The sequence below is a fragment of the Protopterus annectens genome, chromosome 9.part0 (genome assembly GCF_019279795.1).
Source record: "Protopterus annectens isolate FY-2018-M chromosome 9.part0, PAN1.0, whole genome shotgun sequence".
NCBI lineage: Eukaryota > Metazoa > Chordata > Ceratodontiformes > Protopteridae > Protopterus > Protopterus annectens.
Genome location: NC_056743.1, coordinates 162,439,263 through 162,455,305, shown reverse-complemented (window position 1 = coordinate 162,455,305; position 16,043 = coordinate 162,439,263). Strand labels below are relative to the sequence as shown.

At 38.3% G+C, this 16,043-nt stretch overlaps 1 protein-coding gene and 12 non-coding genes across 16 annotated transcripts in view; all 13 read right to left on the bottom strand.

Moving 5' to 3' along the window:
- Positions 1–16,043, bottom strand: part of DDB2 (damage specific DNA binding protein 2) — a 741,911-nt gene that overhangs the window by 223,620 nt on the left and 502,248 nt on the right. The window lies entirely within an intron of this gene.
- LOC122812473 lies at positions 88–194 on the bottom strand. Its single transcript, XR_006366460.1, has one exon. It is a non-coding gene; the product is annotated as a U6 spliceosomal RNA (small nuclear RNA).
- LOC122812522 lies at positions 1,237–1,340 on the bottom strand. The gene has a single exon (XR_006366503.1). It is a non-coding gene; the product is annotated as a U6 spliceosomal RNA (small nuclear RNA).
- LOC122812479 lies at positions 2,384–2,490 on the bottom strand. Its single transcript, XR_006366466.1, has one exon. It is a non-coding gene; the product is annotated as a U6 spliceosomal RNA (small nuclear RNA).
- Positions 3,531–3,632, bottom strand: LOC122812518. Its single transcript, XR_006366499.1, has one exon. It is a non-coding gene; the product is annotated as a U6 spliceosomal RNA (small nuclear RNA).
- LOC122812466 lies at positions 4,679–4,785 on the bottom strand. The gene has a single exon (XR_006366453.1). It is a non-coding gene; the product is annotated as a U6 spliceosomal RNA (small nuclear RNA).
- LOC122812527 lies at positions 5,826–5,934 on the bottom strand. The gene has a single exon (XR_006366508.1). It is a non-coding gene; the product is annotated as a U6 spliceosomal RNA (small nuclear RNA).
- Positions 6,957–7,063, bottom strand: LOC122812480. The gene has a single exon (XR_006366467.1). It is a non-coding gene; the product is annotated as a U6 spliceosomal RNA (small nuclear RNA).
- LOC122812526 lies at positions 8,098–8,199 on the bottom strand. Its single transcript, XR_006366507.1, has one exon. It is a non-coding gene; the product is annotated as a U6 spliceosomal RNA (small nuclear RNA).
- On the bottom strand, positions 9,243–9,349 carry LOC122812475. The gene has a single exon (XR_006366462.1). It is a non-coding gene; the product is annotated as a U6 spliceosomal RNA (small nuclear RNA).
- LOC122812511 lies at positions 10,334–10,438 on the bottom strand. Its single transcript, XR_006366493.1, has one exon. It is a non-coding gene; the product is annotated as a U6 spliceosomal RNA (small nuclear RNA).
- Positions 11,478–11,580, bottom strand: LOC122812488. The gene has a single exon (XR_006366474.1). It is a non-coding gene; the product is annotated as a U6 spliceosomal RNA (small nuclear RNA).
- On the bottom strand, positions 15,405–15,506 carry LOC122812514. Its single transcript, XR_006366496.1, has one exon. It is a non-coding gene; the product is annotated as a U6 spliceosomal RNA (small nuclear RNA).

The window sequence follows — 16,043 nt, the reverse complement described above, 5'->3', positions numbered from 1 at the left end:
CATACTTCATTATATCATTTTATAATAATTAATAACTGCAATGGACAGTAATGCATTGTTGGTAATGAATGTCTAAAGGAAAGTGTGAAAAATATGGAACGCTTCACGAATTTGTGTGTCATCCTTGCGCAGGGGCCATGCTAATCTTCTCTGTATCGTTCCAATTTTAGTATATGTGCTGCCAAAGCAAGCACAATTGATTTTCTGGTTTACCATGTACTTATTTGACCAACATCCTATGTATTTCTTACTCGTAGTGACTTTATGATGACATTTCAAAATATAAATCTTATATTGTGCAGCAAATGCCAAATATATCTCTTTTGTCTTTTAGGTGGTTGACTTGTACTTTTCAGAAAATTCCTACAAGGTTCTTCTACACTGAATTATGGGTTCTGCATTTGTCCCAGCCATTATGCAAATGAGTTGATGTCATAACTATTGTTAAGTGTTCCCTGTATTGTTAGCCATTGAACAAAGAGTATTCAGTGCAGCGAACAACTAAGTTCTGCTAAGGATTCTAGTTAAAGCCAGGGAATAAATGGTGCAAGTTGCTTTGCTTATCTTTTCTTAAATGACTGCTAATTTACATCTTTCTTCCTACTTTGGCATGTATTGTTGAACAACAGCTGCTAGTCTTTTCTGGGGTTGGTCAGGCTACCCGACGTGCATCTGGCACAGGAATGGGTGGAAGCCATCCTTTTGCTTTCTTGATAGCACAGCGGTCAGGCAATCTAACTACATTGTGATTTTAATTTATTTCAAAAACAAACACTCAACCAGCAGAGCTAGGTAATGAAATAATTGTCTCTATCCCACAATGTAATTTCATACCCTGTCCTTGTGACTTGCCAGCATTTAGCAAAGAAAAGGCCACTAAGGTACAAGATCTACTCTCAGAAGAGGAGAAAATGTACTTTGCTATTGCACATTTTCTAGTCCAAAGATAATCTTGACTAAATGTGGAATACGCACAGTTGGAATTCTTTGCAGATGTATGCACTATCTGTCAGCAGAAACATACCTTCCTGAGTATGTAGTTTCTCCATCCAAAGTCATTTAGCTAAAAAGCCTCACAAGCAGCTGTTCCATATGAGAAGTGGAAATTTATTACTTTCTTTGTGAAATTTTAACAGTTTGGTGGAAGTTGTACTACATTATCACATTTTATAATATTTAAAAAAAACAATGGATCAGTAATGTCTTGTTGGCAATAAAAGTCTAATGGGAAAGGTGAAAAATATGGAATGCTAAATGAATTTGCATATCTGATTGTGAAGAGGCCATGCTAATCTTCCCTGTATCGTTCCAATTTCAGTATATGTGTTGTCAAAGCAAGCAAGACTCTTTTCACTGGTTCGCCATCTATTTACATGCCCTATATCTTCCATCTTTCATACTTGTACTGAGTTTCTGGTACTAAGCTGTTTCAAAATATAAATCTTGCATTGTGAAACAAATATCAACTACACCAGTTTCTCTTTTAGGAGGTCGACTTGCACTTTTAACAAAATTCCTACAAGCTTTTTCTACATTGAATTATGGGTTCTGCACCTGGCCCTGCCGTCATGCAAATGAGCTGATGTCATTACAATTAGGTTTTCACTGCATTGTTAGGTATTCAACAGACTGTATTCATTGCAGTGAACAACTAAGGTCTGCAGATGATCCTAGTTAAATCCGGGAATGTATGCCGCAAATCTCTTTGATCTTTTCTTTCATCGCTGCTGATTCACGTCTTTCTTCTCCCTTTTGCATGCATTATTTAACAATAGATGCTACTCTCTTTTGGGATTATTCAGATTACCTGCTCTGCATCAGGCAGAGGAATTGGTGGAAGCCATCATTTTGCTTTATTGATAGTACATTGGTCAGGCTATCTAAAACACTGTGTTTTAAACTTATTTACAAAATGCACACACAACTAGCATTACTAGGTAAGGAAAGAATTTTCTCTATCCCAGAACATAACTTCATGCACTGTCCTTGTCACTTACTAGCATTTAGCAGGGGAAAGGTCTCTCAGGTACCATGATCAGTATCACAGGAGGAGAAAATGTACTATGCTATTGCACGATTAAGAGTTTGATTATAATCCTGACTAAAAACGTGGTACACACACAGTTGGCAATCCCTGCAAATGAATACATTACCTGTCACCAGAAACATACATTCCTGTATATGGTGTTTCTGTTAACTGAAGATATTTAGCTAAAAGCCTCACAAGAAGCAGCTTCAATATGAGAAGGGGGAATTTATTACTTTGCGTTTAAAATTTTAGCAGTTTGGAAGATTTCGTACTTCATTATATCATTTTATAATAATTAATAACTGCAATGGACAGTAATGCATTGTTGGTAATGAATGTCTAAAGGAAAGTGTGAAAAATATGGAACGCTTCACGAATTTGCGTGTTATCCTTGCGCAGGGGCCATGCTAATCTTCTCTGTATCGTTCCAATTTTTGTATATGTGCTGCCAAAGCAAGCACAATTCATTTTCTGCTTTACCATGTACTTATTTGACCAACATCCTATGTATTTCATACTCGTAGTGACTTTATGATGACGTTTCAAAATATAAATCTTATATTGTGCAGCAAATGCCAAATATATCTCTTTCTCTTTTAGGTGGTTGACTTGTACTTTTCAGAAAATTCCTACAAGGTTCTTCTACACTGAATTATGGGTTCTGCATTTGTCCCAGCCATTATGCAAATGAGTTGATGTCATAACTATTTCTAAGTGTTCCCTGTATTGTTAGCCATTTAACAAAGAGTATTCAGTGCAGCGAACAACTAAGTTCTGCTAAGGATTCTAGTTAAAGCCAGGGAATAAATGGTGCAAGTTGCTTTGCTTATCTTTTCTTAAATGACTGCTAAGTTACATCTTTCTTCCTACTTTGGCATGTATTGTTGAACAACAGCTGCTAGTCTTTTCTGGGGTTGGTCAGGCTACCCGCCGTGCATCTGGCACAGGAATGGGTGGAAGCCATCCTTTTGCTTTCTTGATAGCACAGCGGTCAGGCAATCTAACTACATTGTGGTTTTAATTTATTTCAAAAACAAACACTCAACCAGCAGAGCTAGGTAATGAAATAATTGTCTCTATCCCACAATGTAATTTCATACCCTGTCCTTGTGACTTGCCAGCATTTAGCAAAGAAAAGGCCACTAAGGTACAAGATCTACTCTCAGAAGAGGAGAAAATATACTTTGCTATTGCACATTTTCTAGTCCAAAGATAATCTTGACTAAATGTGGAATACGCACAGTTGGAATTCTTTGCAGATGTATGCACTATCTGTCAGCAGAAACATACCTTCCTGAGTATGGCGTTTCTCCATCCAAAGTCATTTAGCTAAAAAGCCTCACAAGCAGCTGTTCCATATGAGAAGTGGAAATTTATTACTTTCTTTGTGAAATTTTAACAGTTTGGTGGAAGTTGTACTACATTATCACATTTTATAATATTTAAAAAAACAATGGATCAGTAATGTCTTGTTGGCAATAAAAGTGTAATGGGAAAGGTGAAAAATATGGAATGCTAAATGAATTTGCATATCTCATTGTGAAGAGGCTATGCTAATCTTCCCTGTATCGGTCCAATTTTAGTATATGTGCTGTCAAAGCAAGCAAGATTATTTTTACTGGTTCGCCATCTATTTACATGACCTATATCTTCCATCTTTCATACTTGTAGTGAGTTTCTGATACTAAGCTGTTTCAAAATATAAATCTTGCATTGTGAAACAAATATCAACTACACCCGTTTCTCTTTTAGGAGGTCGAGTTGCACTTTTAACAAAATTCTTACAAGCTTTTTCTACACTGAATTATGGGTTCTGCATCTGGCCCTGCTGTCATGCAAATGAGCTGATGTCATTACAATTAGGTTTTCACTGCATTGTTAGGTATTCAACAGTTTGTATTCATTGCAGTGAACAACTAAGGTCTGCAGACGATCCTAGTTAAATCCGGGAATGAATGACGCAAATCGCTTTGCTGATCTTTTCTTTCATCACTGATGATTCACGTCTTTCTTCTCCTTTTTGCGTGTATTATTTAACAATAGATGCTACTCTCTTCTGGGATTATTCAGTCTAACTGCTCTGCATCTGGCAGAGGAATAGGTGGAAGCCATCATTTTGCTTTATTGATAGTACATTGGTCAGGCTATATAAAACACTGTTTTAAACTTATTTACAAAATGCACACACAACTAGCATTACTAGGTAAGGAAAGAATTTTCTCTATCCCAGAATATAACTTCATGCACTGTCCTTGTCACTTACTAGCATTTAGCAGGGGAAATGTCTCTCAGGTACCATGATCAGTGTCAGAGGCGGAGAAAATGTACTATGCTATTGCACTTTTAAGAGTTTGATTATAATCCTGACTAAAAACGTGGCACACACACAGTTGGCATTCTCTGCAAATGAATACATTACCTGTCACCAGAAACATACATTCCTGTATATGGTGTTTCTGTTAACTGAAGATATTTAGCTAAAAGCCTCACAAGAAGCAGCTTCAATATGAGAAGGGGGAATTTATTACTTTGCGTTTAAAATTTTAGCAGTTTGGAAGATTTCATACTTCATTATATCATTTTATAATAATTAATAACTGCAATGGACAGTAATGCATTGTTGGTAATGAACGTCTAAAGGAAAGTGTGAAAAATATGGAACGCTTCACGAATTTGCGTGTCATCCTTGCGCAGGGGCCATGCTAATCTTCTCTGTATCGTTCCAATTTTAGTATATGTGCTGCCAAAGCAAGCACAATTGATTTTCTGGTTTACCATGTACTTATTTGACCAACATCTTATGTATTTCATACTCGTAGTGACTTTATGACGACGTTTCAAAATATAAATCTTATACTGTGCAGCAAATGCCAAATATATCTCTTTCTCTTTTAGGTGGTTGACTTCTACTTTTCAGAAAATTCCTACAAGGTTCTACTACACTGAATTATGGGTTCTGCATTTGTCCCAGCCTTTATGCAAATGAGTTGATGTCATAACTATTGTTAAGTGTTCCCTGTATTGTTAGCCATTTAACAAAGAGTATTCAGTGCAGCGAACAACTAAGTTCTGCTAAGGATTCTAGTTAAAGCCAGGGAATAAATGGTGCAAGTTGCTTTGCTTATCTTTTCTTAAATGACTGCTAATTTACATCTTTCTTCCTACTTTGGCGTGTATTGTTGAACAACAGCTGCTAGTCTTTTCTGGGGTTGGTCAGGCTACCCGCCGTGCATCTGGCACAGGAATGGGTGGAAGCCATCCTTTTGCTTTCTTGATAGCACAGCAGTCAGGCAATCTAACTACACTGTGGTTTTAATTTATTTCCAAAACAAAGACACAACTAGCACAGCTAGGTAATGAAATAATTGTCTCTATCCCACAATATAATTTCATACCCTGTCCTTGTGACTTGCCAGCATTTAGCAAAGAAAAGGCCACTAAGGTACAAGGTTCACTCTCAGAAGAGGAGAAAATGTACTTTGCGATTGCACATTTTCTAGTCCTATGATAATCCAGACTAAATGTGGAATAAGCACAGTTGGAATTCTTTGCAGATGTATGCACTATCTGTCAGCAGAAACATACCTTCCTGAGTATGGCGTTTCTCCATCCAAAGTCATTTAGCTAAAAAGCCTCACAAGCAGCTGTTCCATATGAGAAGTGGAAATTTATTACTTTCTTTGTGAAATTTTAACAGTTTGGTTGAAGTTGTACTGCATTATCACATTTTATAATATTTAAAAAAACAATGGATCAGTAATGTCTTGTTGGCAATAAAAGTGTAATGGGAAAGGTGAAAAATATGGAATGCTAAATGAATTTGCATATCTGATTGTGAAGAGGCCATGCTAATCTTCCCTGTATCGTTCCAATGTTAGTATATGTGTTGTCAAAGGAAGCAAGACTATTTTTACTGGTTCGCCATCTATTTACATGCCCTATATCTTCCATCTTTCATACTTGTACTGAGTTTTTGATACTAAGCTGTTTCAAAATATAAATCTTGCATTGTGAAACAAATATCAACTACACCCGTTTCTCTTTTAGGAGGTCGACTTGCACTTTTAACAAAATTCTTACAAGCTTTTTCTACACTGAATTATGGGTTCTGCATCTGGCCCTGCCGTCATGCAAATGAGCTGATGTCATTACCATTAGGTTTTCACTGCATTGTGAGGTATTCAACAGACTGTATTCATTGCAGTGAACAACTAAGGTCTGCAGACGATCCTAGTTAAATCCCGGAATGAATGACGCAAATCGGTTTGCTGATCTTTTCTTTCATCACTGATGATTCACGTCTTTCTTCTCCTTTTTGCGTGTATTATTTAACAATAGATGCTACTCTCTTCTGGGATTATTCAGTCTAACTGCTCTGCATCTGGCAGAGGAATAGGTGGAAACCATAATTTTGCTTTATTGATAGTACACTGGTCAGGCTATCTAACAACACTGTGCTTTTAATTTGTTTACAAAATCGGACACACAACTAGCATTACTAGGTAAGAAAAGAATTTTCTCTATCCCAGAATATAACTTCATGTACTGTCTTTGTCACTTACTAGCATTTAGCAGGGGAAAGGTCTCTCAGGTACCATGATCAGTACCAGAGAAGGAGAAAATGTACTATGTTAGTGCACGTTTAAGAGTTTGATTATAATCCTGACTAAAAATGTGGTACTCACACAGATGACATTCTGTCACCAGAAACATACATTCCTGGATACGGTGTTTCTGTTAACTGAAGATATTTAGCTAAAAGCCTCACAAGCAGCAGCTTCAATATGAGAAGGGGGAATTTATTACTTTGAGTTTGAAATTTTAGCAGTTTGGAAGATTTCCTACTTCATTATATCATTTTATAATAATTAATAACTGCAATGGACAGTAATGCATTGTTGGTAATGAATGTCTAAAGGAAAGTGTGAAAAATATGGAACGCTTCAAGAATTTGCGTGTCATCCTTGCGCAGGGGCCATGCTAATCTCCTCTGTATCGTTCCAATTTTAGTATATGTGCTGCCAAAGCAAGCACAATTGATTTTCTGGTGTGCCTTGTACTTATTCGACCACCATCTTATGCATTTCATACTCGTACTGACTTGGCGTTTCAAAATATAAATCTTATATTGTGCAGCAAATGCCAAACATATCTCTTTCTCTTTTAGGTGGTTGACTTGTACTTTTCAGAAAATTCTTACAAGGTTCTTCTACACTGAATTATGGGTTCTGCATTTGTCCCAGCCTTTACGCAAATGAGTTAAGGTCATAACTATTGTTAAGTGTTCCCTGTATTGTTAGCTATTTAACAAAGACTATTCAGTGCAGCGAAAATCTAAGTACTGCTAAAGATTCTAGTTAAAGCCAGGGAATAAATGGTGCAAGTTGCTTTGCTTATCTTTTCTTAAATGACTGCTAATTTACATCTTTCTTCCTACTTTGGCGTGTATTGTTGAACGACAGCTGCTAGTCTTTTCTGGGGTTGGTCAGTCTACCCGCCGTGCATCTGGCACAGGAATGGGTGGAAGCCATCCTTTTGCTTTCTTGATAGCACAGCGGTCAGGCAATCTAACTACATTGTGGTTTTAATTTATTTCGAAATCAAAGACACAACCAGCAGAGCTAGGTAATGAAATAATTGTCTCTATCCCACAATGTAATTTCATACCCTGTCCTTGTGACTTGCCAGCATTTAGCAAAGAAAAGGCCACTAAGGTACAAGATCTACTCTCAGAAGAGGAGAAAATGTACTTTGCTATTGCACATTTTCTAGTCCAAAGATAATCTTGACTAAATGTGGAATACGCACAGTTGATATTCTTTGCAGATGTATGCACCATCTGTCAGCAGAAACATACCTTCCTGAGTATGGCGTTTCTCCATCCAAAGTCATTTAGCTAAAAAGCCTCACAAGCAGCTGTTCCATATGAGAAGTGGAAATTTATTACTTTCTTTGTGAAATTTTAACAGTTTGGTGGAAGTTGTACTACATTATCACATTTTATAATATTTAAAAAAACAATGGATCAGTAATGTCTTGTTGGCAATAAAAGTGTAATGGGAAAGGTGAAAAATATGGAATGCTAAATGAATTGGCATATCTGATTGTGAAGAGGCCATGCCAATCTTCCCTGTATCGTTCCAATTTTAGTATATGTGCTGTCAAAGCAAGCAAGACTATTTCTACTGGTTTGCCATCTATTTACATGCCCTATATCTTCCATCTTTCATACTTGTAGTGAGTTTCTGATACTAAGCTGTTTCAAAATATAAATCCTGCATTGTGAAACAAATATAAACTACACCCGTTTCTCTTTTAGGAGGTCGACTTACACTTTTAACAAAATTCTTACAAGCTTTTTCTACACTGAATTATGGGTTCTGCATCTGGCCCTGCCGTCATGCAAATGAGCTGATGTCATTACAATTAGGTTTTCACTGCATTGTTAGGTATTCAACAGACTGTATTCATTGCAGTGGACAACTAAGGTCTGCAGACGATCCTAGTTAAATCCGGGAATGTATGCCGCAAATCTCTTTGATCTTTTCTTTCATCGCTGCTGATTCACGTCTTTCTTCTCCCTTTTGCATGCATTATTTAACAACAGATGCTACTCTCTTTTGTGATTATTCAGTCTACCTGCTCTGCATCAGGCAGAGGAATAGGTGGAAGCCATCATTTTGCTTTATTGATAGTACATTGGTCAGGCTATCTAAAACACTGTGTTTTAAACTTATTTACAAAATGCACACACAACTAGCATTACTAGGTAAGGAACAGGTTTTCTCTTTCCCAGAATATAACTTCATGCACTGTCCTTGTCACTTACTAGCATTTAGCAGGGGAAATGTCTCTCAGGTACCATGATCAGTATCAGAGGATGAGAAAATGTAGTGTGCTATTGCACATTTAAGTTTGATTATAATCCTGACTAAAAATGTGGTACACACACAGTTGACATTCTGTGCATATGAATACATTACCTGTCACCAGAAGCATACATTCCTGTATATGGTGTTTCTGTTAACTGAAGATATTTAGCTAAAAGCCTCACAAGCAGCAGCTTCAATATGAGAAGGGGGAATTTATTACATTGAGTCTGAAATTTTAGCAGTTTGGAAGATTTCGTACTTCATTATATAATTTTATAATAATTAATAACTGCAATGGACAGTAATGCATTGTTGGTAATGAATGTCTAAAGGAAAGTGTGAAAAATATGGAACGCTTCACGAATTTGCGTGTCATCCTTGAGCAGGGGCCATGCTAATCTTCTCTGTATCGTTCCAATTTTAGTATATGTGCTGCCAAAGCAAGCACAATTGATTTTTTGGTTTGCCATGTACTTATTTGACCATCTTATGAATTTCATACTCGTAGTGACTTTATGATGACGTTTCAAAATATAAATCTTATATTGTGCAGCAAATGCGAAATATATCTCTTTCTCTTTTAGGTGGTTGACTTGTACTTTTCAGAAAATTTCTACAAGGTTATTCTACACTGAATTATGGGTTCTGCATTTGTCCCAGCCTTTATGCAAATGAGTTGAGGTCATACCTATTGTTAAGTGTTCCCTGTATTGTTAGCCATTTAACAAAGAGTATTCAGTGCAGCGAAGAACTAAGTTCTGCTAAGGATTTTAGTTAAAGCCAGGGAATAAATGGTGCAAGTTGCTTTGCTTATCTTTTCATAAATGACTGCTAATTTACATATTTCTTCCTACTTTGGCGTGTATTGTTGAACAACAGCTGCTAGTCTTTTCTGGGTTGGTCAGGCTACCCACCGTGCATCTGGCACAGGAATGGGTGGAAGACATCCTTTTGCTTTCTTGATAGCACAGCGGTCAGGCAATCTAACTACACTGTGGTTTTAATTTATTTCCAAAACAAACACACAACTAGCACAGCTAGGTAATGAAATAATTGTCTCTATCCCACAATTCAATTTCATACCCTGTCCTTGTGACTTGCCAGCATTTAGCAAAGAAAAGGCCACTAAGGTACAAGGTTTACTCTTAGAAGAGGAGAAAAAGTACTTTGCTATTGCACATTTTCTAGTTCTATAATAATCCTGACTAAATGTGGAATAAGCACAGTTGGAATTCTTTGCAGATGTATGCACTGTCAGCAGAAACATACCTTCCTGAGTATGGCGTTTCTCCTACCCGAAGTCATTTAGCTAAAAAGCCTATCAGAAGTGGAAATTTATTACTTTCTTTTTGAAATTTTAACAGTTTTTTATTTAAAAAAAGCAATGGATCAGTAATGTCTTGTTGGCAATGAACGTGCAATGGGAAAGGTAAAAAATATGGAATGCTAAATGAATTTGCACATCTCATTGTGAAGAGGCCATGCTAATCTTCTGTGTATCGTTCCAATTTTAGTATATGTGCATGCCAAAGCAAGCAAGACTACTTTTACTGGTTCGCCATCTATTTACATAATCTATATCTTCCACCTTTCATACTTGTAGTGAGTTTCTGATACTAAGCTGTTTCAAAATATAAATCTTACGTTGTGAAACACAGATCAACTACACCCGTTTCTCTTTTAGGAGGTCGACTTGCACTTTTAACAAAACTCTGATCAGCTTTTTCTACACTGAATTATGGGTTGTGCATCTGGCCCTGCCGTCATGCAAATAAGCTGATGTCATTAAAATTAGGTTTTCACTGCATTGTTAGGTGTTCAACAGACTGTATTCATTGCAGTGAACAACTAAGGTCTGCAGACGATCCTAGTTAAATCCAGGAATGTATGCCGCAAATCGCTTTGATCTTTTCTTTCATCGCTGCTGATTCACGTCTTTCTTCTCCCTTCTGCATGCATTATTTAACAATATATGCTACTCTCTTCTGGGATTATTCAGTCTACCTACTCTGCATCTGACAGAGGAATAGGTGGAAGCCATCATTTTGCTTTATTGATAGTACACTGGTCAGGCTATCTAAAAACACTGTGTTTTAAACATATTTACAAAATGCACACACAACTAGCATTACTAGGTAAGGAAAGAATTTTCTCTATCCCAGAATATAACTTCATGCACTGTCCTTGTCACTTACTAGCATTTAGCAGGGGAAAGGCCTCTCAGGTAACATGATCAGTATCAGAGGAGGAGAAAACGTGCTATTGCACGTTTAAGAGTTTGATTATAATCCTGACTAAAAATGTGCTACACACACAGTTGGCATTCTCTGCAAATGAATACATTACCTGTCACCAGAAACATACATTCCTGTATATGGTGTTTCTGTTAACTGAAGATATTTAGCTAAAATCCTCACAAGAAGCAGCTTCAATATAAGAAGGGGGAATTTATTACTTTGCGTTTGAAATTTTAGCAGTTTGGAGGATTTCGTACTTCATTATATCATTTTATAATAATTAATAACTGCAATGGACAGTAATGCATTGTTGGTAATGAATGCCTAAAGGAAAGTGTGAAAAATATGGAATGCTTTACGAATTTGCGTGTCATCCTTGCGCAGAGGCCATGCTAATCTTCTCTGTATCGTTCAAATTTTAGTATATGTGCTGCCAAAGCAAGCAAGACTACTTTTACTGGTTTTCCATGTATTTATATGACCTATATTTTCCGTTTTTCATACTTGCAGTGACTTTCTGATACTAAGCTGTTTCAAAAGATAAATCTTACATTATGAAACAAATATCAACTATACCTCTGTTTCTCTTTTAGGTGTTCGACTTGTACATTTAACAAAATTCTTACAAGATTTTTCTACACTGAATTATGGGTTCTGCATCTGGCCCTGCCCTCATGCAAATGATGTCATAACCATTAGGTGTTCACTGAATTGTTACGTATTCAACAGACAGTGTTCATTGCAGTGACCAACTAAGGTCTGTCGATGATCCTACATAAATCCGGGAATGAATGCAGCAAGTCGCTTTGCTTATCTTTTTTTTCATCACTGCAAAGCAAGTATGATTAATTTTCTGGTTTGCCATGTACTTATTTGACCAACATCTTATGTCTTTCATACTGGTAGTGACTTTTTGATGACGTTTCAAAATATAAATCTTATATTGTGCAGTAAATGCCAAACATATTGTTTTCCCTTTTAGGTAATATACTAGACCTGATCATCACAAACATGGGGACAAAATGCTCCGCACCGGAAGTAAATCCCTCTTTGGTAAGATCAGACCATAAATTAATCTCACTGGATATCCACATCCCGCCCCCACCCCCTGCACAAAAGACCACAGTGAAGAACTTCTCAAAAGCCAACTTCACACTTCTTAAGACTGAAGTGGTATCCTTCAAGGCCCCTGGGCCAGTGGAAACCACAACCCAAACTGCTGAATCCTTTGCAAATGCCTTCTACGGGCACCTTCAAGAATGCATGGATCATGCAATCCCAAATAAAACCAAGACCCATTCCCCCAAAGGCAGGCGCCTGGTCTGGTTGACCCCAGCCATAAACAAACTTTGCAACAGGAGGAGGAAGCTACTACATGACAGAGCAAAATCCCCAAAAGGAAAGGCATCTCTGATCAGTACTAGCAAAAAACTACGATCACTCATAAAATCATCCAAGGCCAACTTTGAGGGAAAATCGCAAAAGACACAAAAGACAATCACAAGGCCTTCTTTAGCTATGTTAGAAACCTGGGTGGAAACTCCCAGACATGTTCAGAGTTAGTCCAAAATGACACAAAATACACTGAACCCACTGACATTGCCAACATTCTGGCAGACAGGTTCAGTGCAAATTTCTCCTCCCTCCCCAAAGGAGAAAAACTATCCCAGCAGAGTGTAGCCTCCTAACATCTCAGATGCCCACGTGAGAGCCCTCTCTAAAGCTAAAACACATCATCAATGGGACGGACGGTGTCCCGGCTGTGTGCTACATGAACTCCAAGAGGAACTAAACCCACACATAAGGCTGCTGTTTAATCTTAGCCTTACTACAGGATACGTACCCAAAGAGTGGCGTACGGCAAGAGTGGTCCCACTTCACAAAGGCGGTGCTTCTACGGACCCTGGAAATTACTGCCCCATAAGCTTGAAGAGCCTGGTCTGCAAAGCTATGGAGAGGATCATTATGGAACTCATAAACAAAGACATTGGGGACCTATAGACATTGGATCCTACCCAATTTGGCTTTGTCAAGGGCAGATCCTGCCTTTTGAACTTGGTCGACTTTTCTGAAACAGTCACTAAGGCCATTGATGAGGGCAAGGCAGTTCACACAGCCTACCTTGACCTTGCAAAAGCCTTTGACACAATACCCCACTCGGGCATCATAGACAAACTCACCAGCTTAAATGTAAACCCATATGTCACAAGATGGTTTGCAAACTGGCTCAAGGACAGAACCCACAGGGTCAGAGTTGCCGGAGCTATGTCAGACTCTAAGCCAGTCTGGCGGTGTCCCACAGGGCTCAGTCCTGGGACCCCTCTTGTTCGGCATTTATTTTTCCGAGGTACAGGCAAACATAGGAGGATTGTGGCTGATAAAGTTCGCAGATGACTGCAAACTGGGCGCCATAATTGATACTCCAGCGGACACAAACATCCTTCAGAGAGGCCTCATAGAAATGGATAATTGGTGCCAGAGCCATGGCCTTAAGCTGAACGCCAAAAAATGTATAGTCATACCCTTTGGGAAAAACAAGGTACCCAAAAATTACCACATAGGTGGTAGTCCATTAAGTACGGAAGAGGTAATCAGGGACCTAGGGACCCAGGTTGACAGTAACCTCTCATTTGACACTCACATTGCCAAAGTGGTTAGGAAGACCTTCTATACTGCCCACCTTATCATGAAGGGTTTCACATCTAGATCAAGAGAGGTCATTGTGCCCCTGTACTCTTCTCTTATCAGGCCAATGATTGAGTACAATGCCCCATTTGGGATGCATCTCACCCGACACCTGCAGCAGTTGGAAAGACCCCAAAAGTTCCTCACCAAGAGGATAAAGGGTCTTAAACATATGTCATATGCTGCCCGACTGAAAAAACTCCAGCTCTACTCAGTCGCATACCGCCTACTCAGAGGTGACCTGGGCCTGACGTACAAGGCCATGTCCAATCCGGAATTAATGGACATGCTCCACCTCAGAAAATCCAAATCCATCTGAGCCACGAGAGCAAGAGACTTAAACCTCAACACAGAAATAAATAGGACGTGCTGGAGGGACAGATTCATAACCCAGAGGCTCCCTACACTCTGGAATAGAATCCCAGTCCATATTAGGCAGAGCCCCTCACTGATTCTATTCAAGAGAAATCTTGACGAGTGGATGGGAGATCGTAGGTTTACCCCGGGGGTCATCTCTGTGTCACTACTAGACAGAGGCACAGTAAACTAAACCCTAAAAGGGCGTAGTATTCTCATCCTAAGGGGTGGTGAAAGCCACACACACTCTGGCTAGGCTTATAAATGCCCTAAGGCAGATAGCCTAGTACGAACCTATGAACCTATGAACCTAAGGTGGTTGACATGTACTTTTCAGAAAATTCCTACAAGGTTCTTCTACATTGAATTATGGGTTGTGCCTTTGTCCCAGCCTTTATGCAAATGAGTTAAGGTCATAACTATTGTTAAGTATTCCCTGTATTGTTATTGTTTGCTATTTAACAAAGAGTATTCAGTGCAGCGAACCACTAAGTTCTGCTAAGGATTCGAGTTAAAGCCAGGGAATAACTGGTGCAAGTTGCTTTGCTTATCTTTTCTTAAATGACTGCTAATTTACATCTTTCTTCCTACTTTGGCATGTATTGTTGAACAACAGCTGCTAGTCTTTTCTGGGGTTGGTCAGGCTACCCGCCGTGCATCTGGCACAGGAATGGGTAGAAGCCATCCTTTTGCTTTCTTGATAGCACAGCGGTCAGGCAATCTAACTACACTGTGGTTTTAATTTATTTCCAAAACAAACACACAACTAGCACAGCTAGGTAATGAAATAATTGTCTCTATCCCACAATGTAATTTCATACCCTGTCCTTGTGACTTGCCAGCATTTAGCAAAGGAAAGGCCACTAAGGTACAAGGTTTACTCTCAGAAGAAGAGAAAAAGTACTTTGCTATTGCACATTTTCTAGTCCAATGATAATCTTGACTAAATGTGGAATAAGCACAGCTGGAATTCTCTGCAGATGTATGCACTATCTGTCAGCAGAAACATACCTTCCTGAGTATGGCGTTTCTACTACCCAAAGTCATTTAGATAAACAGCCTCAGAAGCAGCTGTTCCATATGAGAAGTGGAAATTTATTACTTTCTTTTTGAAATTTTAACAGTTTGGTGGAATTCGTACTACATTATCACATTTTAGAATATTTAAGAAAAGCAATGGATCAGTAATGTCTTGTTGGCAATGAACGTGTAATGGGAAAGGTGAAAAATATGGAATGCTAAATGAATTTGCATATCTCATTGTGAAGAGGCCATGCTAATCTTCCCTGTATCGTCCCAATTTTTGTATATGTGCTGTCAAAGCAAGCAAGACTACTTTTACTGGTTCGCCATCTATTTACATGACCTATATCTTCCAATTTTCATATTTGTAGTGAGTTTCTGATACTAAGCTGTTTCAAAATATAAATCTTACATTGGGAAACAAATATCAACTACACCAGTTTCTCTTTTAGGAGGTCGACTTGCACTTAACAAAATTCTTACATGCTTTTTCTACACTGAATTATCGGTTCTGCATCTGGCACTGCCGTCATGCAAATGAGCTGATGTCATTACAATTAGGTTTTCACTGCATTGTTAGGTATTCAACAGTATGTATTCATTGCAGTGAACAACTAAGGTCTGTAGACGATCCTAGTTAAATCCGGGAATGAATGACGCAAATCGCTTTGCTGATCTTTTCTTTCATCACTGATGATTCACGTCTTTCTTTTCCCTTTTGCGTGTATTATTTAACAATAGATGCTACTCTCTTCTGGGATTATTCATTCTAACTCCTCTGCATCTGGCAGAGGAATAGGTGGAAAATAGAAGTTATGTTCTTACCATAACGTTCCATGT